Source organism: Notamacropus eugenii, chromosome 6, assembly GCF_028372415.1.
Source record: "Notamacropus eugenii isolate mMacEug1 chromosome 6, mMacEug1.pri_v2, whole genome shotgun sequence".
Classification (NCBI taxonomy): Eukaryota; Metazoa; Chordata; class Mammalia; order Diprotodontia; family Macropodidae; genus Notamacropus; species Notamacropus eugenii.
Window position 1 is genome coordinate 50,395,543 of NC_092877.1, and position 25,580 is coordinate 50,421,122.

Below are 25,580 nucleotides of genomic sequence, written 5' to 3' on the forward strand. Positions count from 1 at the left end.
TACGGCCAAAGAGCCTTGTACTTCAGTTAAGAAGATCTCAGGGTGGGACTTGATTATGCCACCTACTGGCCACACCACTTGGGCTTTAGAATCAGAGGACCTAGATTCAAATTCTACTTCTGATATGTATGGTGTGTGCAATATTAAGTCACTTAAATTCCCTGGGCCTCAGTTTCCTCATCTGTCAAATGAGGGAACTAGACTACATGGCCTTTGAAGTCTCTTTCACCTCTATATGTATAGTACCATGATTTCCCTGCTATTATACAATCTCTGATTCTATCAGGCCAAGAGTCTCTCAATAGCTAAACCCAAAGGCTCTTTCTCAGATCTCATTCTTTGTGAGTTCTAAAGGTTTCAGTACTGTTGGCCACTTCCCCTTCCTTGACTTCCAAGGTTCTCTCCTGATTCTACAGGTCTAACTTCCTTCTCAGCCTCTTCTGGATAGTCATTTGTATTGTGCTCCCTGGTTAAGGCTGTTCACCAAGGTTCTTCCTAGGTCCTCTTGGTGATCTAATGTCATAGAGATTCAGTTCCCATCTCTACCCAGAAGACTCCCAAAGCCCCGTACAGAGCCCAACTGTCTCTCCTGTGCATCATTTCTGAATCCCCACTGTACTCTCCTCTTAGAGGTCCTGTAGGCTCCTCACACTCAACATATCTAAAAGCTCCATTCTCTTACCCAGCAAGCCTGTCCCTTATGTACCCCTATGTCATCTCCTTTACTTTGTGAGTGCACTGGACTCAGATGGCTCCAGAAGAGAAAGTGAGGCTGATGACTTTGCCCAACCCTCCCATTCACTCACCAGTCATGGCATGGCCTTCCTGACGTCATGGTCCTCTTCAACAACAAAGGACAAACTACAGTAACATGGTCCTCCCACAGAAGTGAGTTCCATCCCAGAGCAAGGTCTGGTTTTTGTTCTTGAATTCCTCAGGCATAGCTTGGTTTCTTGCACATAGTAGGAGCTTAATAATTTTTTAAAATTATAATTGAATTGTGATTTGGGGGAAATCTCTTCCTCTACTTCTGTTTCTTTTTCTGCAAAATGGACCAGGTGAAGTCTAATCCTCCTTTCATTTTCCTATGCTGTGTTTCAGTGATTCACACTTGCCTATGAGTAGTGTTTACAAAAGACTGCATCCAGGGAGGCCCTTACAAAGGTATCAGCTGGTCATGTAGTAAGAGGGAAAGGTGACATATGGACAGTCTGCGTGCTGCCCTGGTATCCAGGAAATACGAAAAGAACCAGAGGAGGCCTTTGGCACTTGGGGTGGACCTTGGATGAATGATTTACAGAAGGTCCCATAGAGGGTGTGGAAGCAAAGATATAGAGGAGTTGAGAGGGGGAGGAGGGAAGAAGGAAGGGAGGAGGTCCCGAATGACTTCAAGTGTCCAAGATTGAAAGCTCTTATCCCCACTTGTTAGATGGTCAGCATCTTGAGGGCAGAGATTAGGTTGTTACTGATGTATCAAAATGAAGAAATGGTCTCATGGGGAAAACAGCAACACTAACAACCAACCAAGTAATGGTCCATCTATCCAGTGCTGAATTCAAAATTCTTGTCACTGGATATTGTTCACTCCCTCCTCTCCTCCTTCCAACCATCGATGCCTCCTTCATAGGGGCCTAAACTGGAACCTTCCCCCACTCTTTCCTTTCTTAAGGTCTTGAAGTAAACTCTTAAACCTTGGTGAGCATTTTCTTTCCTAAGGATCTATGGTATAGCAGTAAGATTAGTGGACTTCCAGTCATAAACGGTGGGTTTGTGTTCTGGCTGTGACATTTACCACAGACAGATAACTTTCCTCCTCTGAGCCTCAGTCACCTTCCCTATAAAATGGAGATGCTATTTTTGAGGCAAAGTAACTTTCAGGGCTTGAAAGAGTAATTGGAAATGGTGATGGTAGTACTAAGGGTGACTGGGGGAGAAACATGTTTGAAACATTAAGGAATCGTATGATGTGAATTATTAGTATTCTTCAAAACAATAATTTTTTTTATCAGTGTGGGCCTCTCTAACTGCCCAGATCATTGTAACTAATAGGTAATATTTATATGGTATTTTAAAAGTTTGCAAAGTGTTTCATGTATATTGTCTTATTTAAGCTTCACAGCATCTCTGTGGGGACCATTATCATTCCCATTTTACAGAGGAGGAAACTGAGGTTCAGAGGAGTTAAATAACCTACCCAGGATCACATAACCAGTAAGTGTCTTAGGCCAGATTTGAATTAAGATCTTCCTAACTAAGTCAGGAGAGAGAAGACTCTATCCATTCCTCTGAGCTACTGGAGATGAGTAAGTGGTGCTCTTGACCTTAGATGACAAGCCCATCTACCCTTCTGTGTGTTGGGCCTCAAAGAGCAAACACAACCAGATCTGCACCTAGACTAACCTTCTAGAGCTATGTTCAATGGGTATAGCTTTTGAGAACCCAAGGTCACCTCTGTTAACCAAAAACAATACCAAATCAATATCACATCAAAAAGACAAGTTCAGTAACACCTCCGTTCCGCCTACGAATCACATCTCTAACGTTTTATGCTTTATCCTGTGATTTCATCATAGTAACAACCCAGTGAGGGAGGGAGAGCAAATAGGAGTGCAGATGGGGAAACTGAGACACAAGGGAGAGTTGGAACCAGAACCCCAGAGTTCTTAAGCCCCAATCCAGAGTTCTCTCCCGCTCTGTGCATGAATCTTAATATCTGTTGAATTCTACTAAAAACAATCTCAAAGTCTGGGGTTTTGATGATGCTCAATGTCAATTGACAAATCTGGGTCAAATACAACCTGGATCATCTGTCTGCTTAATGCGTCTTATTATTCAGTTGAAGTCAAGCTGCCACAATTATCAGACTGTTTGGTGGGATGGCTGAAAAGGGCTGAATTCTTCCATACTTCCTTACAAAAATTCCTGCAATCATTGCCTCATGCCTTCAGGGAGTGGGGTAATAGAGCTTAGCATTGACTTGGTAGTCGAAGAACCTGAATTCAATGAATTAATAGTTAGAAGACCAGAAATTAAGGTATCAAAGCCACCCTCTTTGTTTCACAGATCAGGAAACTTAAGACCAAAGATGGAAAAGGACTTGACCAAGGTCCCTCAGAGTGGTAAGTAACAGAAGCAACTGAACCCAGATCCCCTGGCTCCAAATCTAGGACTTGTTCCATCATACCACCCCATGTCTCTTGAATCCTGGCTTTTCCACTCATCATCGCTGTAAGGTGGCATAGATGGTCCCTTTGATGTCTCTTTGAGTTTCAAATCTGGGATCCCAAGATCTCTCTTGCCTGTACAGAGATGTTGCTGGAAGCAGCTCCTGGGACTGAGTCTGTACTCTGCTTTCCCAAGGTATCCTCAGACTGAAGGATGGACCCTAGAGACACAAACAAATGCCCTTTGTGTCAGAGATAATCCTGTGCCTTTGTGGTGAGCTCCTGCCTTCACCCACATCATCCTGGGAGATATGGTCTATCCCTTTGAATGGAGAACAGTAGTGTGTTGTTCCCAAGGTGTCAGGAGCGTGAGAAGCACCAAAAATCCCCCAAAGGGGCCCCGAGTTTGCCTCTGGCTTGGACTAGCCCTCAAGCCTAGGGAGCTCAGTGTGTCCTCACCTGCTTCCCCTTCTCTTCCCTGCAAATGGGGACAATTATCACTGCACTCTCAACCTTAAAGATTGGTTTTTATTTGGAATCTCTTAAGCACCATAGAGGTCAGAATTAGGCTTATCTTCCCTTGTCCCATTCTCCCCGGATCTTCTTTGGTTCTATCACAGGGTGGGAGCATCTTGGGAGTCTAACATACCTGGTATCAAAAGACCCGGGTTCAAATCTTGTTTCTGATGATTACTGTGCATTCTTAGGTGAATCCACTTACCCTCTTGAGCCTCAGTTTCCTCTTACAAGATTATTGTAATGAAAGTACTTTGCAAACCTTCAAGAGATATTTTTCAGATGAAATGCTGTTCAGCCACAGCTCTCCCATCTTGTGCTTGGGAACCCAGTTCTCAGTGTCTTATGTTCTCAAGTTCAGTCTTACAAGTTCACCTGTAGCTGTATGCTTGTACCAATATACATTCATACCTATATCGCATGCATGTAAGGGGTCATTGAGGAAAGCACTAGCTTTAGACTCAAAAGACACAGGTCCAGATAGCAGCTCTACAGTTTACTGACTGTATGACTTGGCCAAGTCATTGGCCTCAGTTTCCTCATCTAAAATCAGAGAGTTGGTCTAGGTCACTTTTAAGGTCCCTGCCAGGTCTAAACCAGGATCTAAGATCTAAAAACTACTGAACAGCAACACATGGTTGTGCAGAAAGAACTCTAGAGACCTAAGTTCAAGTTCTGCATGTTTCTGTTGCTACATTCTGTGAGCCCATGACCAAATCTCTTCCCTTCCCAGAGCCTTGGTCTCTTCATATGTTAATAAAAAGGCTGAAATAAATGATGTCTAAGCCCCTTTATTCTAACATCCCAAGACCTTAAAAGTGAATCCCATCATTTTATAATTAAGGAAAATGGGCACAGTAGATGGAGTGATTGATTCGGAATTGGTTCTTGGTTGATTGACAGTTCAGTCACTTTCAGTTATGTCTGACCCTTCATGACCCTATTTGGGGCTTTCTTGGCAAAGATCCTGGAGTGGTTTGCCATTTCCTTCTCTAGCTCATTTTACAGATGAGAAAACTGAGGCAAACAGGGTGAAGTGACTTGCCCAGGGTCACACAGGTAGTAAATGTTTAAGTTCAGATTTGAACTCAGGGGGATGAGTGTTCCTGACTCTGGGTCTGGTGCTCCATGCACTATGACACCACCTCACTGACTCTGCCTAGACCATAAGAAATGGCAAAATGGACAATTTCAGAGGAAATGAGAAAGACTTTCATGAACTGCTGTAGAATGAAGTGAACAGAAGCAAGAGCACAATTTCTGTAACAACAACACTATAATGAAAAGCAATTTTGAAAGACTTTAGAATCCCGCTCACTGCAATGGCCAGAAGCATGGTCCTCTTCCTGTCAGAGAGGGCGATGGACTCGAGACACAGAATGGGACATGTTTTTGGACATGAGCAACAAGGGGATTTGTTTTTCTGGACTACGCATATTTGTTTTGAGGATTTTCTTTCATTTAAAAAATTGTTCAATGGGGAAGGGGGCAGCTGAAAAAATTATGTCTCCTGACTTGAAATTCAAAATCACTCATAAGAATCAAAGTATAGGACTGAATCCCAGGACTTTTGACTCTATGATCAGCATCCTTTCGAGGGTACCACAGTTGCTGCTCTGGAAAAATGAGGAAGACTGGGCTAAAGGCTCTCTAAGGAGTGAGTGACATTGACATTGTGAAGCCATATTTGTTGGGAAGTCCTTGTCCTCTGGCTTCTTCATTTGCTTCATTCTCCATGGGGGTGAGCTCAGAAGCTGTGTCACTTGTGGGTCAAAGGCTCTGCTGGTGTTGATTGGGCCCCCATAAATCCCACTTTCTGTGGTGATCAGAGAGGACCCCTGAGGATAGATACACAGGGAGCCCATACCTGGATAGCACATCCCACCCAGAGTCATGTGGAACGAGGGCCCCATGGGCTGATCCCAGCACCAAGGACTGGTTTGGGAAAAGCCAAGAAAGATTTCCAAGAGCTGATTGGGGGGAAAGAGTACTGTGTCTCGGTTTCCCTATCTGTTAGGCAGAGTTAATACTTGTGCTACCAACTTCCGTGGGTGATTTGTGAGAAAAGCATTTTGTAAAACCTTAAATACCATAGAAAAATGAGTTATTGTTGCTACTACTTCTGGGAGACTCTGCACCTGCTAGGATTCCTCATTTCCATCACTCAGCTGCCTGCCTGGAAGAGGTGACTGATAGACCTATTCTTCAAGAGTAGTAGGAGACAGCAAGATGGGAAAGAAAAAAATCAAAATGAAGGGTGCTCTCTCTCTTCTTCTTTTTCTTCTTCTCCTTCTTTTCTTCTCCTTTTCCTTCTCCTTCTCCTTTTTCTCCTTCTTCTCCTTTTTCTCCTTCTCTTTCTCCTTATTCTTCCCTTCTTTTTTCTTTTTCTATTTATTTTAAGTTTTCAACATTCATTTCCACAAAATTTTGAGTTTCAAATTTTCTCCCCATCTCTACCCTCCCCCCACACCAAAATGCAGAGCATTCTGATTACCCCTTCCACCAATCTGTACTCCCTTCTAGCACTCCTGTCTTCCCTTATCCCCATCTTCTCTCTTGTCCTGTAGGGCAAGACAAATTTCTATACCTCATTACCTGTATTTCTTATTTTCCAGTTGTACGCAAAAACAATTCTCAACATTTGTTCCTAAAACTTTGAGTTCCAACTTCTCTTCCTTCCTCCCTCCTCACTCATCCCCAGTGAGAAGGCAAGCAATTCAATATGGGTTATATATGTGTAGTTTTGCAAATGACTTCCATAATAGTCATGTTGTGTAAGACTAACTTTATTTTCCTCTATCTTATCTTGCCCCATTTATTCTGTTCTCTCTTTTGACCTTATCCCTCCCCAAGAGTGTTTACTTCTAATTGCTCCCTCTTCTCATTTGCCCTTCCTTCCATCATCCTCCCTACCCTGCTTCTCCCCTTCTCTCCTACTTTCCTATAGTGTTAAGAGAGGGTTTCATACCCAATTGAGTGTGCATGTCATTTCTTCCTTGAGCTAAATGTGATGACAGTATGCTTCACTTTTCCCCTCTCACCAACCTCCTTTCCCCCTCCATTGAAAAAGCTTTTCCTTGCCTCTTTTATGAGAGATAATTTTCCCCATTCCATTTCTCCCTTTCTCCTCCCAATATATTCCTCTCTCATCCCTTAGTTTTATTTTTTTTAGATATGATCCCTTCCTATTCAATTCACCCTGCACTCTCTCTCTCTTTCTCTCTCTCTCTTTCTCTCTCTCTCTCTCTCTCTCTCTCTCTCTCTCTCTCTCTCTCTCTCTCTATATATATATATATATATATATATATATATATATATATATATATATATATATATATATACAAATAAAATATGATATGTGTGTGTGTATAGTCCCTCCAACTACTCAGATACCGAGAAAAGTTTCAAGAGTTCCAAATATTATCTTTCCTTGTAGGAATGTAAACAGTTCAACTTTACTAAGTCCCTTGTGACTTCTCTTTCCTGTTTACCTTTTCATGCTTCTCTTGATTCTTGTGTTTGAAAGTCAAATTTTCTTTTCAGCTCTGGTCTTTTCCTTAAGAAAACCTGAAAGTCCTCTATTTCATTGAATGACAATTTTTTCCCCTGAAGTATTATACTCAGTTTTGCTAGATCTTCTTCCTCTTTTTTTCTTCTTCTTCTTCTTCTCCTCCTCCTCCATTTCTTCTTTCTTCTTTCTTCTTCTTCTTCTTCTTCTTCTTCTTCTTCTTCTTCTTCTTCTTCTTCTCTCACGCACACTTCTTGGGAGTTTCTATTTGAAATTCCCAGCAATGTCTTCTTTCCCTGGGTCACTGTTAGTTTTTCCCTGATCTCCACCCCCTCTCTGCCCCCCAAAGAGGTCAACATCACAGATCCCAGAGCCTATAAAGCTAAAACTGGGAGGAATCACAAGGGCCATCTAATTCAAGCTTTCATTCTACAGAAGGGAGAAATGGAGCCCAGAGAGGGAAAGGAATTGACTGAAGATCACACAGTGAGTCTATGGGAGAGTCAGAATTTGGACCTAGATTTTCTGTCTCCCACTTCTGGATTTTGTTCAAGGCAAATTGGGCCCTTATTAATGAGCACCATGAGGATAGAATGAGAGGCTATTAGGAAATAAAGGAATTGCTGAGTGGGCTACAATGAAGACAGGTTGTGAAGGAGTTTTGAATGCCAGGCAGAAGAGGGATATGGTTGGAAACACTTTTCTAGAAGCTACATGAAGGATGAACTGAAAGGAAAGATGTGGTAGGGCAGGAAAGCTGGGTGGGTGATGATGAGGACTTAGGCTCTTGTGATGGTTGGGAAAGTAGAGAGGAAGAGACTGATTTGAGAGATACAATGAAAGTAGAAAAGGCAGGATAATTGACTGTGACAGAAGGGAAGAATGAAATCCCAAGGCTTCAGACATGGGAGACTTGTTGCCATTAATAAAAATGGTGTTCAGAATAAGGTATTGAGCTCCCTATCACTGAAAGCATTGAAGTAGAGGGTAGACAACAATTTTCCCTCCCCCCTTCCATGTCAAATGGTTTGCTTCATGGAAGAAAAAGCGGATCAGATGCCTTCTGAGGGCCCTTTCAGCTCTAAAATTCTAGGATTCTATAAAAGGATGATTGACCTAAGGGGAAAGATCAGAGAATCATGGGTCTAGAACTAGAAGAGATCCCAGAGGTCATCCAGTCTAGCCCTCACATTTTACAGATGAGGAAACTGAGACCTAGAGAGATAAATGAACTGATTTGCCCAAGGTCTCACAGGAGAGGCAGCATATGACAATGGAAAGAGCTCTGGGTTCAAATCCCTCTTCTGATTCTGTATCTCTCTTAACCTGTCCTCCCTCCATATTCAAACACTCTCAGCCCCACCGGCAGCCTGTGTAGGTGACAAACTTACCCAGACAGCCATGTCTCTATTGAACATCTTCTCCAGGCTAACCTAATTGGAAAATAACTTGGCCATCTCAGGAGGTTAATCAGCATTTCTTGATCCCTACCCCCACTTGCCAAGCCCTGTGCTTAGCTATCCTAAAGGGGAAGAGAAGGAAAGAAAACTCAGAACACACCCTCACAAAATTCACCCTCTGTGCAAGATCAAAGAAGTCTTTTTTCCCTAAAGAAAATCACAATGGGGGTGGGAGCTGAAAAGAAGCTGACCCAGGGATGTCCACAGGCCAGTTACAGTCTAGGGGAGACAAAGTGCCCTCTCCCATGCTATGAAAGAGTCAGTCATAGCATGGGAGAGGCAGAGTCTGAACAAACCTAGATACCTGGGTTGAGGGAAAAGGAGGGGCAGATCCAGGCTGTGGCCAGCAGGAGCATACAGTCTAGAAGATGCAGAGAATCATATGCAAATTATTACTGAATTCATTACCAAGTGATCTCTGAACTGGAGAGTGGAGGTAGGACTAGAGAAAAAAAGCCAAGAAGGATTGATCTCATCATTGAAAAGAAGAAGAATCACAAATTCTATGCCAATGAGCTTGACTCTGATTTCTGGCAAAATCTTAAGGCATTTTTAAAAGGATGGTTTGTGAACACTGTGAAAGGAAACCAGTGATCCCTAAGAGAGAACAGTTTCACCAAAAACAGGTCATGCCAGACTAAACTCATCTTCTTCTTTGATAAAATTACTGGACGGGTAGTTCAAGGAAATGTCCTGGGCATGGTATGGCTAAGTTTTCACAAAGCATGTGACAAAGTCTTTCTTGCCATCCTGGGGCACAAGATAGAGAGATGGTTGCCACCCAGTGAGGTAAAGCAGAATAGGCCTCAAAGAATAAGGATTGTTGGCTTGAGATGCTCTTGGAGTGCGGTCCTTGAGGAGTGCCTTTAGGTATCTTTTATTAGATAAAGGCTGACATGTGAGATGACAGAGTTGGGATCCAAAGAGATACTGAAAGATGAAAAACAATGGACTAGTTCTGATATCATGAAATGTAATAGGAATATATTTCAAGTCCTACACTTGGGTTCCAAAGATCAAAGTCACTAATATGGGATGGAAAGTTGTATCATTCTAGATAGTCTCTTTGTGAAAAAGACCAGGGAACTCTAGAGGGCCACAAGTTCAATGCGAGCCAGTAATGTCACTCAATGGCCAGGACAATTCAGTGCATTCCTAGGCACAATGCCCAGAATGAGGAGGTGATAGTCCAGATGTCCTCTGTCCTGGTTAGACCCCATCTGGAGTATTGTATCCAATTCTGGGCACTCTATGTTATCCTAAATTCTTTAGGGGGTTGTTGTTGTTGTGTTTGTCCTTCATTTTCGAATAGGACCATGATATCAGAGTTAGTTGTTTGACTAAAGAGGAGCACTCTCCCTCCCTCTCTCTGGACCCTGCTTCTCTTTCCAAACTCCTCCCTTCGGGAATATTCTGGAGCCCAACTTTCCCTTCAGTCAATACCATCTCTCTACCATTCAGGGGAGTGGAGTTTGCTTTAGTTGGCTGAAAGGGGGAAGATAATAGAGTGGAGGTTCTTAACATTTTTTATTTCATGAACCCTTTGGCAGCCTGGGAAAGCCTGTGCACCTCTTCTATGAATTATTTTAAATAATTGAAGGATATACTAAATGTCAGTTAGAGGTTAGGGAATATAAAGATGTAATTTTTCCCATCTAAAGTTCATGCTCTCTCCTTAAATTTATCCTACTAAAATCCATGGACCCCAAGTGAAATACCTGTGCAATAGAGAATTTTTCTGGAGGCAAAAAGTCTTTGAAGGGACTTTCTCCTGCTTCTATTCGCCAAGCCTCTTCCCCCAAAACCCTTTGGAATCATTCTGTGTCCTAGGGAATGCAACATGGTTCTGGTTTCATTCAATCTTCTTCCCTGCTTTGAGGAAAAATATAATGGTAGTTATCAATAAAATCTCCGATTGCTCTCAAATTCCCAACCAACAATCCCAGCTGAAAGAGGAAAGAGAAAAAGAGACTCTCTATCTCTATCTCCTTTTTCCCTTCCTCAGTCCCTCCCTCCTCTCTCCTTCTTCCCCTCTCCTTTCTTCCTCCTCCCTTCTCTTTTTTCCCCTTCTCCCTCAAGTGACCATAGCCTCTCTCAGATACTGTTAATCCCTCAAAGATATCATAATGAAAAATAACCTAGAAAAAACAGGTTGTTTGAGAAAACAGAGCAAAATCATAAAGTAAGCAAACTCTTTCGAAAAAATGTTTATTTATTTATTTTTAGTTTTCAACATTCATTTCCACAAAATTTTGAGTTTCAAATTTTCTCCTCATCTCTCTCCTCCCCCACTCCAAAATGTCGTGCATTCTGATTACCCCTTCCTCCAATATGCCCTCCCTTCTATCATACCCCTCCCTTCCCTTATCTCCATCTTCTCTCTTTTCTTGTAGGACAAGATAGATCTCTATATCCCATTACATGTATTTCTTATTTCCCAGTTGTATGCAAAAACAATTCTCAACATTCTTTCCTAATATTTTGAGTTCCAACTTCTCTCCCTTTCTCCCTCCTCACCCATCCCCACTGAGAAGGCAAGCAATTCAATATAGGCTATATATGTGTAGTTTTGCAAAAGACTTCCATAATAGTCATGTTATGTAAGATTAACTATATTTCCTTCTATCTTATCCTGTCCCCCATTTATTCTTTTCTCTCTTTAGACCTTGTTCCTCTCCAAAAGTGTTTACTTCTAACTACTCCCTCCTTTCATTTGGCTTCTCTTCTGTCATCCCCCCACACCAGTTATCCCCTTCTCCACCTCTTTTCTGTAGTGTAAGATAGATTTTCATACCAAAATGAGTGTGCATGTTATTCCCTCCTTAAGTCAAATGTGATGAGAGTAAGTTTCACTTTTTCCCTCTCACCTCCCCCCTTTTCCCCTCCATTGAAAAAGTTTTCTTGCCTCTTTTATGAGAGATAATTTGCCCCATTCCATTTCTCCCTTTCTCCTCCCAATATATACCTCTCTCACCCCTTAATTTTATTTTTTGAGATATCTTCCCTTTCTATTCAGGTCACCCTGTGCTCTCTGTCTACATATGTATGTATGTATGTATGTGTGTGTATGTGTGTATGTATGTATGCATAATCGCTCCAACTGCACAAATATTGAGAAAAGTTTCAAGTTACAAATTTTATTTTTCCATGTAGAAATGTAAACCGTTCTACTTTAGTAAGTCCCTTATCGTTTCTCTTTCCTATTTACCTTTTCATGCTTCTCTTGTTTCTTGTGTTTGAAAGTCAAATTTTCTATTCAGCTCTGGTGTATTCCTTAAGAATACTTGAAAGTCCTCTATTTCATTGAATGACTATTTTTTTCCCCTGAAGTATTATACTCAGTTTTTCTGGGTAGGTGATTCTTGGTTTTAGTCCTAGTTCCTTTGACTTCTGGAATATCATATTCAATCCCTTCAATCCCTTAATGTAGAAGATGTTAGATCTTGTGTTATCCTGATTGTATTTCCACAATACTTGAATTGTTTCTTTCTAGCTGGTTGCAATATTTTCTCCTTGGCCTGACAACTCTGGAATTTGGCCACAATATTCCTAGGAGTCTCTCTTTTTGGTTCTCTTTCAGGAGGTGATTGGTGGATTATTTCAATATTTCTTTTGCCCTCTGGTTCTAGAATATCAGGGCAATTTTCCTTGATAATTTCATGAAAGATGATGTCTAGGCTCTTTTTTTGATTACGACTTTTAGGTAGTCCCATAATTTTTAAATTGTCTCTCCTGGATCTATTTTCCAGGTCAGTTGTTTTTCCAACTAGATATTTCACATCATCTCCTATTTTTCATTCTTTTGGTTTTGTTTGTAATTTCTTGGTTTCTCATAAAGTCATTAGCTTCCATCCACTCCATTCTAATTTTTAAAGAACCATTTTTTTTCAGTAAACTTCCTTTTCCATTTGACTAATTCTGCTTTTTAAAACATTCTTTTTCTCATTCGTGTTTTGAACCTCTTTTGCCAATTGAGTAAGCCTATTTTTAAAGGTGTTATTTTCTCCAGCATTTTTCTGGATCTCCTTTAGCAAGCTGTTGACTGCCTTTTCATGATTTTCTTGCATCTTTCTCATTTCTCTTCCCAATTTTTCCTCCACCTCTCTTACTTGATTTTCAAAATCCTTTGTGAGCTCTTCCATGGCCTGAGACCATTGCATATTTATTTTGGAGGTTTTGGGTGCAGAAGCCTTGACTTTTATGTCTTCTTTTGATGGTATGCATTGTTCTTCATCATCCAAAAGGATGGAAGAAAATACCTGTTCACCAAGAAGTAGCCTTCTATAGTCTTATTTTTTTCCCTTTTGGGGGCATTTTCCTAGCTAGTTACTTGACTTTTGAGTCCTTTGTCAAGACGAGAGTATACTCTGGGATTCTGTAAGTTCTCAGTTCATCCAAACTGGCACAATCATGGGAGAGGAGTTTACTCCTCTCCTGGCCGGTACTCTGTTCTGTGAGCAGGATTTTCTCTCCAGAACCTCCACCAGCCAGCACTCCTCCTCATCCCAAGGCCGCCTCTCAGGGCTGAGATTTAGTTCAGTTGCTCAATTCCCCTAGGGTCTTTAAGCCAAGGGCTCCAAAAGTGGATGCTACTGCTGCAGTGGCTGCTGCTGGCAGGGCCAGACCACATCCCCTTCTCTCCCAGGTGGAAGAACTATTTCACTGTCCTTTGAAGCCATCTTTGGTGTTTATGGGTTGAGCAATCTTAGAACTGCTGCTGTTGGTGATGCCCTGAGGCATGCTCCAGTCCTGATCCTGCCATGCTGCATGTGCAGTAAAGGATGGGCTGCACTCTGCTCTATGCCTGGTGCAGCAGACCTTTCCTGTCAGCCTCCCGGGCTGTCTTAGGCCTGAAATCTCTTTCACCCTGTCGTTTTGTGGCTTCTGCTGCTCTAGAATTTGTTTAGTCATTTTTACAGGTATTTTATGGGCTATGGGGGGGGGGGGGAGCTTCCATAGGTCCATCTTTCTACTCCACCATCATGGCTCAGTGAACAAACTCTTAAGGAAATAAGAAATGGGCCAGAGGCTTAGCCTGTTAGGAGCTTCATGAGTTTTGTTCTCAGCATCAGAGACAGACAGTCCCTCCCAGGCTGCTTTGGTACCATGTGGTACCCCATTTTTCAGCTACAAACTTTCCCCAAACAATTGGGCAGAGAATAGCAGATCATTGTTGATCAGCATTCTTAAGTCTTTCAAAGCTTCATATATCATCATGACTCCTATCACTCTCTTCATCACAGCAGCATCACCACCCTCCCAGGGCTCCTAACAACCATCCCTCACAAGGCTTTCATGTTTCTCACTTCTCAGAAAATTTCAGCTCTCTCTTCTCCTCCCTCTCCCAGTGGGGAAGGACCATGTCTTGTCATCATCTCAACGTGCATACCCAGGAGGATGCCAGAACCCTCTGTTAACTATCAAGCATTTTTTCCTAGGACTCAATCATGTCAGGAAGATCACTGATTAGCTGGTACATAATCAGGTTGGGTACAGGACTAGAGAACTTGCCATCTGAATATGTGGTGGAAGAAATGGGATATTTACCCTGGCAAAGGGAAAACATAGGGAGAGTATGATGTTTGCCTTCAAGTATCTTAAGGGGTGTCGTGAATGAAATAGAAAAGGAATTACATTTGTTCTCCCTGACCACAGAGGGACCAGATCAAGGCACAACTAGAAATAAGGGGTAAAAATTAAAGAGGAGATTTAGTTTCCATGTCCAAAAGAGAATGAATCCTCTTCTGAAGATGGTGACCCACAGTGGGCTAGAATTTACACTCAGACCAATGTCTTCCACCTTCTACATCCCCATATACAAGCCTTGGCAATGAGAGTGCACTCTCCAGCCAGTTTCTTCCTCTTCCTTCATCCCTATTCATAGGCTTGTCTAGTGAGAATTCACATGTACACCAGTTTCCTCCACCTTCTCCATTTCCACTCATAGTCATAGGTACTAACTTCAGATCTACTTGAACTTCTGGGAGTCAAGATGGAGGAATGATCAGTTAATGCTCTACCCCTCCCCTTGTTAACCTTGAAAGACCCATTAAATATTTCCTCAGGAAAAATCCTGGAACAGTGGGATCAGCTGAAGGGGAAAACAGTCTCTTAGACTTTGAGACTAGGAATATCACAAAGAGGGGGTCCCTCTTGCTGTGGCTGAAGGGGACCAGTGCAAGACCAGAGCTGTCCCAGACAGCCCCACCTCAGCAAACCTAGAGGAGATCCCAAGCCCCAGGTGAGTGGAGCCTGCAACCACCAACACCAGGAACCCAGGCATGCCTCAGCATCCCAGGGGAATTGGGAAGATGTTAACCCAGACGGGTTCACCAACCACTGAGCTTGCCTATGCTCTAGCTCAGCAGAGGACACTTCCTGCAGCCAGACCTACTCCCATACACTCAACACAGTTAGCTCCAGGGTAACTCTGGGGAAACGCAGAAAAACTTCACCTGGCCTCTGTTTTCTCACACCAGTCAACTCAGCACCAGGTAAACTGCAGCATTTCAGCTTCTAGCTGAAAGAAGCAGAGGCCACAACACACAAAGTCTCAAGTTCAAGGCACAAGAACTGTGAGACAGAACTCCTTGTGCCCCAGAAGCAGAGATCTACTTTAAAAGCCAGAAAAACGGTGATCATCATGACTAAGTAGCAAAGCAGAAAAGAAAAGGCCATAGAACCTTTCTATGGAGACAAGGACCAAAACAGGAATACCAAAGAGGACAGTATTGAGACTGTACTCCCATCTGAAACTTCAGAAGGGAATATGAACTGGTCTCAAGCCCAAAGAGCATTCTTGGAAGAGCTGAAGAAGATTTTAAAACCCAGATTAGAGAAATTGAAGAAAAACTGGCCAATGATTTTAAAAATATGAAAAAAGAAATCACAGAAGAATTTAAAAGAAAAATTGAACAAATGGAAAAGGAAGTACAAAACTTAACTGGAGAAAATAACTCCTTAAAGGAAACTATTGGATAGATGGAAAAGGAGATGCAAAAACTGAAGAAAACAATTTGATAAAAATTAGAATAGGGCAAGTAGAAGCTAATGACTCTGTGAGACATCAAGAATCAGTCAAACAGAATTTAAGGAATGAAAAGATAAAAGAAAATGTAAAATATCTAACTGGAAAAGCAACTCATCTGGAAAATAGATCCAGGAGAGAAATATCTTAGAATTGCTGGTCTACCAGAAAGTCATGATGAGAAAAAGAGCCTGGACAAGATATTTCAAGAAATCTTCAAGGAAAACTGCCCAGAAGTCCTAAATCCAGACGGCCAAATAGTCATCAAAAGAATCCACCGTTCCCCTCCTGAAAGGGATCCCAAACTAAAAACATCAAGGGACATTATTGCCAAATCCCAGAACTATCAAGTGAAGGAAAATACTGCAGGCAGCCAGAAAGAAATCATTCAAGTATTGAGGAGTTACAGTCAGGATCACACAGGATCTTGCACCTTCTACATTTAAAGACTGAAGGAATAGGAATATGATATTCCTTAAGGCAAAGGAGCTGGGACTACAACCAAGGATCAATTACCCAGCAAAACTGAGCATCAGTTGCCTGTGGGTAAGTTGAGCCAATATAATAAAAATGACAATTCTGCCTGAAATAATTTACTTATTCAGTACCAAACCAATCAAACTACTAGGTAATTATTTTCTAGAGTTATAAAATATAATTTCAAAATTCATCTGTAAGAATAAAAGGTCCAGAATACCAAAGGAACTAATGAAAAGAAATGCTAGGGAAGGTGGCCTAGCCTTACCAAATCTCAAATTGTATTATAAAGCAGCAATTATCAAAACCACTTGGTACTGGCTAAGAAACAGAGCGGTAGACCAATGGAATAGGTTAGGTACTCAAGATACAGTAGATAATGAATATAGAAATCTACTGTATGATAAACTCAAGGACCCCAGCTTCTGGGATAAGAACTGTTTGACAAAAATTGCTAGGAAAACTGGATAACAATGTGGCAGAAACTAGGCATACACCAAACACAAGAATAAAATTCAAACGGGTACATGATCTGGGTATAAGTATTGATACTATAAACAAATTAGTGGAGCAAGGAATAGTCTGTTTGTCAGATTTATGGAGAATGGAGAAATTTTTGACCGAACAAGAGATAGAGAAGATTATGAAGTGCAAAATGGATAATTTTGATTACATTAAACTGAAAAGTTTTTGCACAAAGAAGTCCAGTGAAACCAAGATTGGGAGGGAAGCAGAAGACTGGGAAAGAATTTCGGCAACTAATGTTTGTTATAAAGGCCTCATTTCTAAAATATATAGAGAACTGAATCAAATGTACAAGAATACAAGTCATTCCCCAGTTGATAAATGGTCAAAGGATATGAACAGGGAGTTTTCAGAGGAAGAAATTAAAGCTATCTATAATCACATAAAAAAATGCCCTAAATCACTATTGATTAGAGAGATACAAATCAAAACAACTCTGAGGTACCATATCACATCTATCAGATTGGCTAGCATGATAAAACAGGAAGATGATAAATGTTGGAGAAGATGAGGAAGAGTTGGAACACTAAGTCATTGTTGGTGGAGCTGTGAGCTGATCCAACCATTCTGGAGAGCAATTTGGAACTATGCCCAAAGGGCTACATTAATGTGCATACTCTTTGACCCAGCAATATCACTTCTAGGACTGTATCCTCGAGAGATCATAAAAATGGGAAAGGGTCCCACATATACAAAAATATTTCTAGCAGCTCTCTTTGGGGGACCCAAAACTGGAAATCAAGGGGATGCTCATCAATTAAGGAATGGCTGAACATGTTGTGGTATATGAATGTAACGGAATACTATTGTGCTATAAGAAATGATGAACAGGAAGACTTCAGAGAGACCTGGAAATATTTGTATGAACTGATACTGAGTGACATGAGCAGAACCAGGAGAACTTTGTACAGAGCAACAACCACAGGGAGCAAGGAATTTTTCTGGTAGACTTAGTCCTTCATAGTAATGCAAGGACCTAAAATATTCCCAATGGACTTTTAAGGCAAAAGGCCTTCCACATCCAGAGAAAGAACTATGGAATTGGATCACAGACTGAAGCAGACCATTTTCTTTTGTGTTAAAAAAAAGTTCAACTTTAAAAATTGACCTTTAGGTCCTTCGAAAGGTATTGTATTGACTAAGACATGGAAGGTGGCCTCAAGAGCTACCATACAAAGTGAAAGAGAAAAAAAGTCATTTGCCAGAAATTCTATTGGCCCTAGTAACCTTTTAAATTAAGGTCTGGACATTTGTGCTTGTTAATAATAAAAACCAGTGTTATTTCCATCCCTAGTTTGAGCCTGTTAGACAAAGTTTTGGTATCTAGACTGGGAGGTATGATGGGAAGAATAATAGACTTCCTCAAAGATATCAAGAGGAAAAGGACCCACATGTACAACAGTTTTTATAGTAGCTCTTTTTATGATGGCAAAGAATTTGAAACTAAGGAGGTTTCTCCCGATTGGGGAATGGTTGAACAAAGTATGACAAGAATACTATTGTGTCCTATGAAATTTTGAAAGGGACATGTTGAAAGAAATCTGGGAAGACTCATATCAACTGATGCAGAGGTCAGAGAGCAGAACTGGGAGAACAACTAATACAGCAACAATAGTGTTGTAAGGACAAACAGTTTTGAAAGAGTTAAGAACTTTGATCAACAACAATGACCAGTCATGTCTAGAGGACCCATGATGAAGCATACTACCCTCTTCCTGATAGAGGGGTGATAAAGTGAAGATGCAACATGAGACATTTTTTGACTTGGCCAATTTAGGAATTTGTTTTTCTTGACTACGTATGTGTTACAGAAGTCCTGTTTTTCTTTCTTCCTCTTTTCTTCGTTTCTTTATCTTTCTCTCATTTCCTCTCTCTTTTTCTTTCCTTCCTTCTTTCCTTCTCTCTTTCTTTATTAACTTTGATTAACAAGGTTGCTGGGGCCATTAGGGCTTCTGATAAATGAGTTTTTCTTAGAAACAGAAGGTCTGAGTCCTCAACACATTGCATTGTAGCTCTTGAGACCTCATTCCCTGTCTTCATCAACATAGTCTTTGGTCCTGGACAGGACTTTTCTGTGCTTAAGAGAAAGTTAAGAAGGACTACAAAGGTTAATTTTTGAAGATGGGCTTTTGGTGCCCATGACTATGCGTGGAGATGGAAAAGGTGGAGATGGAGAAGGTGGAGGAGACTGGTCTAAGTATGAATTCTCACATGCAAGTCCTATGAATAGGGATGAAGAAGGAAGAAGAGACTAGTTGAAATGCGAACTCTTGCTACAAAGACCTGTGGGTGGGGAACAATAGAAAGAAAGGTGGAGTGGGGTGGGATGAGGGAAAATGGAAGAGAGACAAAACAATTTTTGTTCATTGAAAACAATTTTTAAACAACAATAGATTTGAGTTTGAGTCCTGGCTTTGCTACTGAATCAATGTGGAGTCTTAGGGGGAATTTTTTTTCTTTGTCCCTCTGTCAAATAAGGAGAATTTGAACTAGAGAGATGGTAAAACCCCCATTCCAGATTTAACATTCACTCTTCTCAAGTTCTCTAAAGCTCTGACATCCTAGGGCTTATGTTCAAAGATCCCTCCCAGCCCTGACCTTCTCTATTTTAGATTCTAAGGGTCCTCCTAGCTCACACCTTCTATGTTCAATGTACAAAGGGCCCTCCTAATTCTGACCTCTTATGTTCTATATTCTAAGGGACCTCCTAGCTCTGACCTTCTCTATTTTAGATTCTAAGAGTCCTCCTAGCTGTGACCTTCTATGTTCTAAGGGCCCTCCTAGTTCTGACTTTCTATGTTTTAGGTTCTAGGGGTCCTCCTAGCTCAGATCTTCTATGTTCAATGTTCAAAGGGCCCTCCTAATTCTGACCTTCTGTGCTCTATATTCAAAGAACCTCCTAGCTCTGACATACTAGGGCTATAGACCAGTGATACCAAGCTCAAACAGAAATGGGGGGCCACCAAATTCCTTCAGGTAACATGTTGTCTTAGAAAACCAAAAATGAACACTGTGTTCTATTGTATTCGTGTTTTTTAAAAAATATTTCCCAATTACATTTAAGCTGAATCAGCTGCACTCAGGAGCATTTCAAGCAGCATGCTGCCTTTGGGCTCCCATGCTTAATTCCTTTGCTATAGACCATTATGAGCACCAAGATAGGCTCTGAGTTTTGACTCTTAGCTCTGCTTCATACTAGATATGTTACCTTGGACAAGTCATTTCCCTTCTGTGCCCCTGAGTTTCTCAACTATAAAATGTGAAGGTATTGGAAGAGATGACCCCAAAGCTCCCATCTACCCCCATATCTATGATCCTCTGGAGTCTCTTCCCTCTCCCTGGGTCCCAGGGTGGCTGTACTTTATAACCATCTCCTGTCTCTGGGGAGAGCCCAACACCCAGCCTCTTAAGGACTAATAACCAGAGGCCCAGGAAAATGAATCTTGGAAATAAAATAACAAGCTTTATTTGCAGGATGGGGGGAAAACTCCACCAAATTAGAAAACTCAAATAAGTCGTGTAAAAATATCAGGCGGGCGCCGCCATAAAGATTTTATAGCCTCTTGTTCAGGAAGTCCGTCTTTGTCACTCACTCTCCTTTTAAGCCACGCATGACTCATGCCAGCATTTTAAATTCAGCAATAAAATATTTATAGCACCCCCCAACCATCGCACATGGTATGTATGTGTGCGCTTAACCCAGAACTGAACCAGAAAGAGCCCTGCGTGGTAAAGCCCCCTCATATTCTATGATACCACTTTCCAAAAAGCCTTCCTATCTCATCCTCTAAACTACCCTGTGAAGTAAGGTCAATGTTTATTGCTTCCATTGAACAGATGAGAAAACTGAGGCTCATAAAGGCAGAAGGGTCCATTAGAAAGGTCTGGATTGGCAAGGCAGAAAATGAAATCATGGGGTTTCTGAGTTGGAAGGAGTCTTAGAATCATTCAATAAACAACCAACCTTCTCCCTCCACCCCAGAAGCCTCCTTTTTCCTTTGGTAAATTCTTCCCAGAAACTCCATTATAAGGAAAGGCCCCAAGCAGTCATCCTTCATTGCTGAGAGTTCACCACTGTGACTCTGGGCTTTTACACATCACCTTTTCCCATTGAGATATAAGCTCTTTGAGGGTAGGACCTATCTTGTTTTCCCCAGCACTTAGCACAGTGTTGGGCATACAGTAAGCATTTAATAAATTCTTATTGACTATGTTTGAATTTATTAAGCACCATAGGGAACAAAGTGGAACACAGAGTATCAGTTTTGGAAGGGACCTTAGTACGGAGACCACAGAATGTGGCACCTTAAAACCAACCTCAACATTTCAAATATGAGAAGAGAACCAAGGCTGGCCCCAACCACAGCTAATTAGTGGGAGAGCTGAGCTTGTCCTCTTTCTCCTCCTCCCTACCCCCCAACATCATGAGTTTCTCAAGGAAATGTTAAAGGTCAGCTCTTCTTCTGCCTCCCTGATCCAAAGTTAGGTGGTCTCATCATTTTCCTTGTTCCTTCACAGCATAACCAGGCACGCTGTTCTTGAGGTTCCAAAAATAATTTTGATTGGCTGGTATATGCTGAGATTCTGGAGGGCTGAGTTCCAGTCTGGCCTCAGACACTTACTAGCTGCATGATCCTGGACTTTAACCGTTTTCTACCTTAGCTCCCTCAGCTGTAAAATGGGGATAATAATAATACCTACCTCCTAGAGTGGTGTGGATAAAATGAGATAATATTTATAAAAATATTTATAAAAATATTTATAAAATCTCCAAACCTTAAAGCTCCATATAAAGGCTAATTGTAGCAGTTATTGTTATTATTATTAGAATAATGATTTTTTTCTGATCCCTAGCTTTGCCATTCACTCACTAAGAGACCTCAAACAAGTCACTTCCTTCTCTGAGTCTCAACTGCCTCATTTTTTTAAAAAAATGGAAATTCTAGACCCCCTCCAAGGGCTAGTTTATGAATAAGAGCTGGGAAACCCCAGACCAAATCCAGGCTACTTTTAGACCTTGATGATCTCTGTAAATGCGGGAGTCTGGTGGTATTCTCTAAAGTTTCTTTAAGCTCCAATATTTCCATCTTCCATGTATCAAGATCCCCACCAGATCTGAATCCTACAAGCCAATAATGAAGTGCAGGTTGATGAGAGCTTAGGGAAGGAGAATAGACCGCAGACCCAGGAGGGGCTGCTGCTATTACTGCTGCTGATCTGACCACCGCTGACACGGCCACCACCACCACTGCAGCCACCACCACTGCCCCAGGACCCTGGAAAGATGTGCATTTTCTGAAAACAACATGGCAAATTCCATTTCTATTGACACTGAACTTTCTGGCCAGAGTTTGTAGTATGTGAGTCTATAAATACACACGTGCACACAATCTGTATGTTGCTGAGCTAACTGGATTTCAACCTTCTCCAGCAGGAAGCCAGAAGATCCCTCTGCATTCTCTCTGTCCTCAGCTTTCTATCTCATTGACTTTGACAATGAGGAGCTCTGGTACAGGACACCCTCCTCTGGGCTTGATTCCCCTGCCCATCAGGGTGGGAAAAAGTTTTTACTGAACAAGTATATAAGGGAAATGACATTGAGGTTGGGTCTTAAAGTCTGGGTGCAGAAATTCAGTGGGCAGAACTGAAGTTGGCATAGGGGGAGGAGAGGTCTTCCAGAACAATTAGTGGCCATGTACTTTCTCTTCAGACTCCCAAATGTCCTCCAGGCCCTGCCACCCTCTGGACACACTGATCATGCTCCACCCAGACTTAATTCAACAAAAGCAACAAACATCCATCAAACAGTGACTTGGCGTAGGTGCGAGTGGGACACAGAGATAAATGGCCTTTTCCCTTCAAGCTCTGTAAGGAATGTGAGGGATGGGGTCATGGAAGCCTTCCTAGATTAGGAGCTGTTTGAGCTGGGCCTTAAGAGAAGGAAGGACTTCACCCAACTAAGTTCAGGAGTAGGCTGGATGGGGATGGCCCAGATCAGGGGCAGGGGCAGAGAAGGTCCGTCCCAGACGTGGGGAATGGCCCAACTGAAAAGTAGAGAACTGGGGGAGTGGGGCTGGACAAGATGAGAAGGAGAGAGGGTAAGTAGTTCCTTTTGCTTGCAATATAGAGCAGAGAGCACAGAGTGTAACGACTAAAAAGGGAAGTTAGAGCTTTGTTACCAAAGGTCTGCAAAGCCCGGATGAGGGAGTTTAGAGTAAATAGTGTTGGCAGCAGGAAGGTTTCTGAGAGCCATGGCCTGTGCAAAGAGTGGCAAAGAGAGGGTAGAGCCGGGAGGCTGGGAGACCAAGGAGGAGAGGGTGGGGGAGGAAAGGTCCTGACCTAGGGTGGAGGCCCAGGTTGTGGAATGGGGAAGGGTGGGATGGAAGAGATATTCAGAGGTCAATAGTCAATAAACTCCCATTGAGCATCAAGTAACACCAGCATTTTTCAAAACAGTGTCTTCCTTTCCCTTAAAGAGGATCTGAAAACAAACAAACAAAAAAACCCTGGGGCAAAATAAATCACAGATTGACTGGAGAGTGAAACTGTTTCCAGACCTATAATCCAGGTGTGCATTAGGTCAGCCAAGTACTCCCCCTGGCCCTATCCGTTAGGGGGCAGATCATCTCTCTATCTTTGGAGATCGAGAATCTTGGAACTCAAAGGTCCTTGGATATTTTCTCGCATTTTTCAGAGGCCCAGATTGGAGAAGGGACTTGCCCACTGTCACCCGGCAAGTCGCAGCCATCAGCTCAGGCCTGGGCCTCCTGGCAGCCCAGGGCTCTCTCTCCCCACCACATCCTGCTGCTTCCTTGTCCTTGCTCCTGGATCAACCTAACCAGGCCAGCTCCTCCCTCCTCTGTGCTTGGTTTTGGGGTCTTGGGCAGCTGAGGAAGGACCAGGCTGGGCTCATGGGGAATGAGGGGCTACTCTGCAAACAGGCCCCAGCAGAGACAGGGGTGGGCGGGAGGAGGGGGAAGGGGATGCATTTCAAGGAGCTATTTCATGTGGGCTTGGTCTGACATCAAATTTAGCTGCACTAAGAAAGCTCTCATTGAAACCTCGGCCAACAGCCACACTTCAGGAATGTTCTCCTGGGTCCCACTGGGGGAAGACCTTTGATCAGGCCAGGATTGCTGCCCTCAGAACTGCTGACATTGACCAGTTGGGGGTGGGGGAGGAAATCAGAATTAAAGCCATCGGGAAGGTGTTTGAAAAGGGGGAAAGGGAAAATCATCCTTCATCCAGATGGATGGAGAAATTGGCAAGATACAGGTTGTGCCCAGAACATACCTGGAACATAGTAGGTGTTTTAACATGTGTTGAATTGGAAAGTAGCTGTCTTCATTCATTCACTCAATTAGGCAAGCATACATGTAGCATGTGTTAGGTACAAGGTCATTTACTCAGAACTAGGAATAAACCAAGACTCATATCACAGAGATCATATTCTTGACCTCATAGACCCAATTTATATAAACTACTTACATGAATTCTTAGAATATAGCCCAACAAAAACTCAGAATATAGTCTATGTCTCATCACCCAAGTGGGCTAAGGTAGCAAAGACTTTCAGTGCATTAGAAAATGTCAGAGCTAAGAGGAACCTTAGAACGCAGAATGCCAGAGCTAAGGAAGGGTTTCAGAACACAGAACAGAGAATGTCAGATTTGTGGGGAGAAGAGGGAACATATGCATTAGAGAACAGAGAATGTCAGAGCTGGAAGACTGATCAGAAGTCATCATACCCATTTTACAGATGGAGGATGAGGGGAAGGAGAAGGGATTTGCACAAGAGTGTGCACAATAAGTTAGGATGAAACTTGAGGTGAGTAAGGGGTGTGACTGGAAACAGGACAGGGAGGCGATAAACTGTTACCCCAAGAGAAGGTAGGCAAGACAACCTTTGTCAGGTACTGGACCCATTCAAATATGGTAGGAATGGGGAATTTAAAATCTAAATTTAGAAAGTTGTATGAATTTCGTGGGAACAGATATATACTTTTATTTCAATGGAAACACTGGCTTCTCTCTCATGACTGAGGAAGAACTCACAAAAGAAGGTTTGGGAGTTTGAACGAAAAAGCCATCAGTGGGGAGTCAGAAGACCTTGGGCTCTAGCCCTCCCTCTGCCATTCATTTACTCCACCTCTCCAGCCTTAGTTTCCCCATCTGTAAAATGGAGCTACTCATACATGCCTTGCCCTCCCTGTGTTAGGGGGGTTATCATGAGGAACTAGTGGAGTAATGGATGGGCCAAAAAGATTTCAAAAGGCCTGAAGTGCTAATGTGATTTAAGGGATTAGTATATAGTAATAATCGCTAAATAAACATTTCATAATCCCTCCTATTTCCAGAGTACTTTATAAAGTGCTTTCATACTACTTCTCCCCTCAGGACAGACTGTAGGCAAGGCAGGGCTTTAAAGCCCCATTTGAGAGAGAAGCAAGAGCACAAAGCAGGAAGAGCGCTGCTATCAGAATCATGGAAGGAAAGACCCATTGCTGTCTAGGACTGCCAAAGAGCATAGGATCTGAATGGGGCTTTAGGGAACAGCACATCCTAAAAGGAACCGTACCAGTGATTTTTAAAAAATATATTTTTAATTTATTTCATTAAATATTTCCCAGTTCCATGTAAAGAACATTTTAACATTCACTTTTTTAAACTTTGTGTTTCAAAAGTTCTCCCTCCCTCCAGCTCCTCCCCTTTGAGAAGGTAAGCAGTACGATATCAATTATACATATGAAGTCATGCAAAAACCTATTTCCATATTAGCCATGATGCAAAAGAAAATACACACACATCCAGTAAAAACAAAGAAAGTTTAAAAAAAGTCTGCTTCCATCTGTGCCCAGAGTTCACTGGTGCCCTCTTTGGAAGTAGAGAGCGTTTTTCATGAT

General features: G+C 42.1%; 2 long non-coding RNA genes across 4 annotated transcripts in view; one reads left to right on the forward strand and one right to left on the reverse strand.

The window, feature by feature from the left end:
- Positions 1-25,580, reverse strand: part of LOC140511037 (uncharacterized) — a 34,025-nt gene that overhangs the window by 5,685 nt on the left and 2,760 nt on the right. The window contains exons 2-3 of one of the 2 annotated variants that reach the window (XR_011969413.1): positions 10,367-10,517; positions 2,455-3,385 (exon numbers count right to left, since the gene is read on the reverse strand). This is a non-coding gene — a long non-coding RNA (uncharacterized lncRNA). Of the gene's footprint in view, positions 1-2,454; positions 3,386-10,366; positions 10,518-25,580 lie in introns of those variants that run through there. The other variant, XR_011969414.1, reaches the window with a different exon arrangement.
- On the forward strand, positions 809-22,054 carry LOC140511038 (uncharacterized). Of its 2 annotated transcripts, none has more exons than XR_011969416.1 (3): positions 809-888; positions 3,064-3,119; positions 21,780-22,054. It is a non-coding gene; the product is annotated as an uncharacterized lncRNA (long non-coding RNA). The 2 variants fall into 2 exon arrangements; XR_011969415.1 differs by having other exon boundaries at positions 825-910.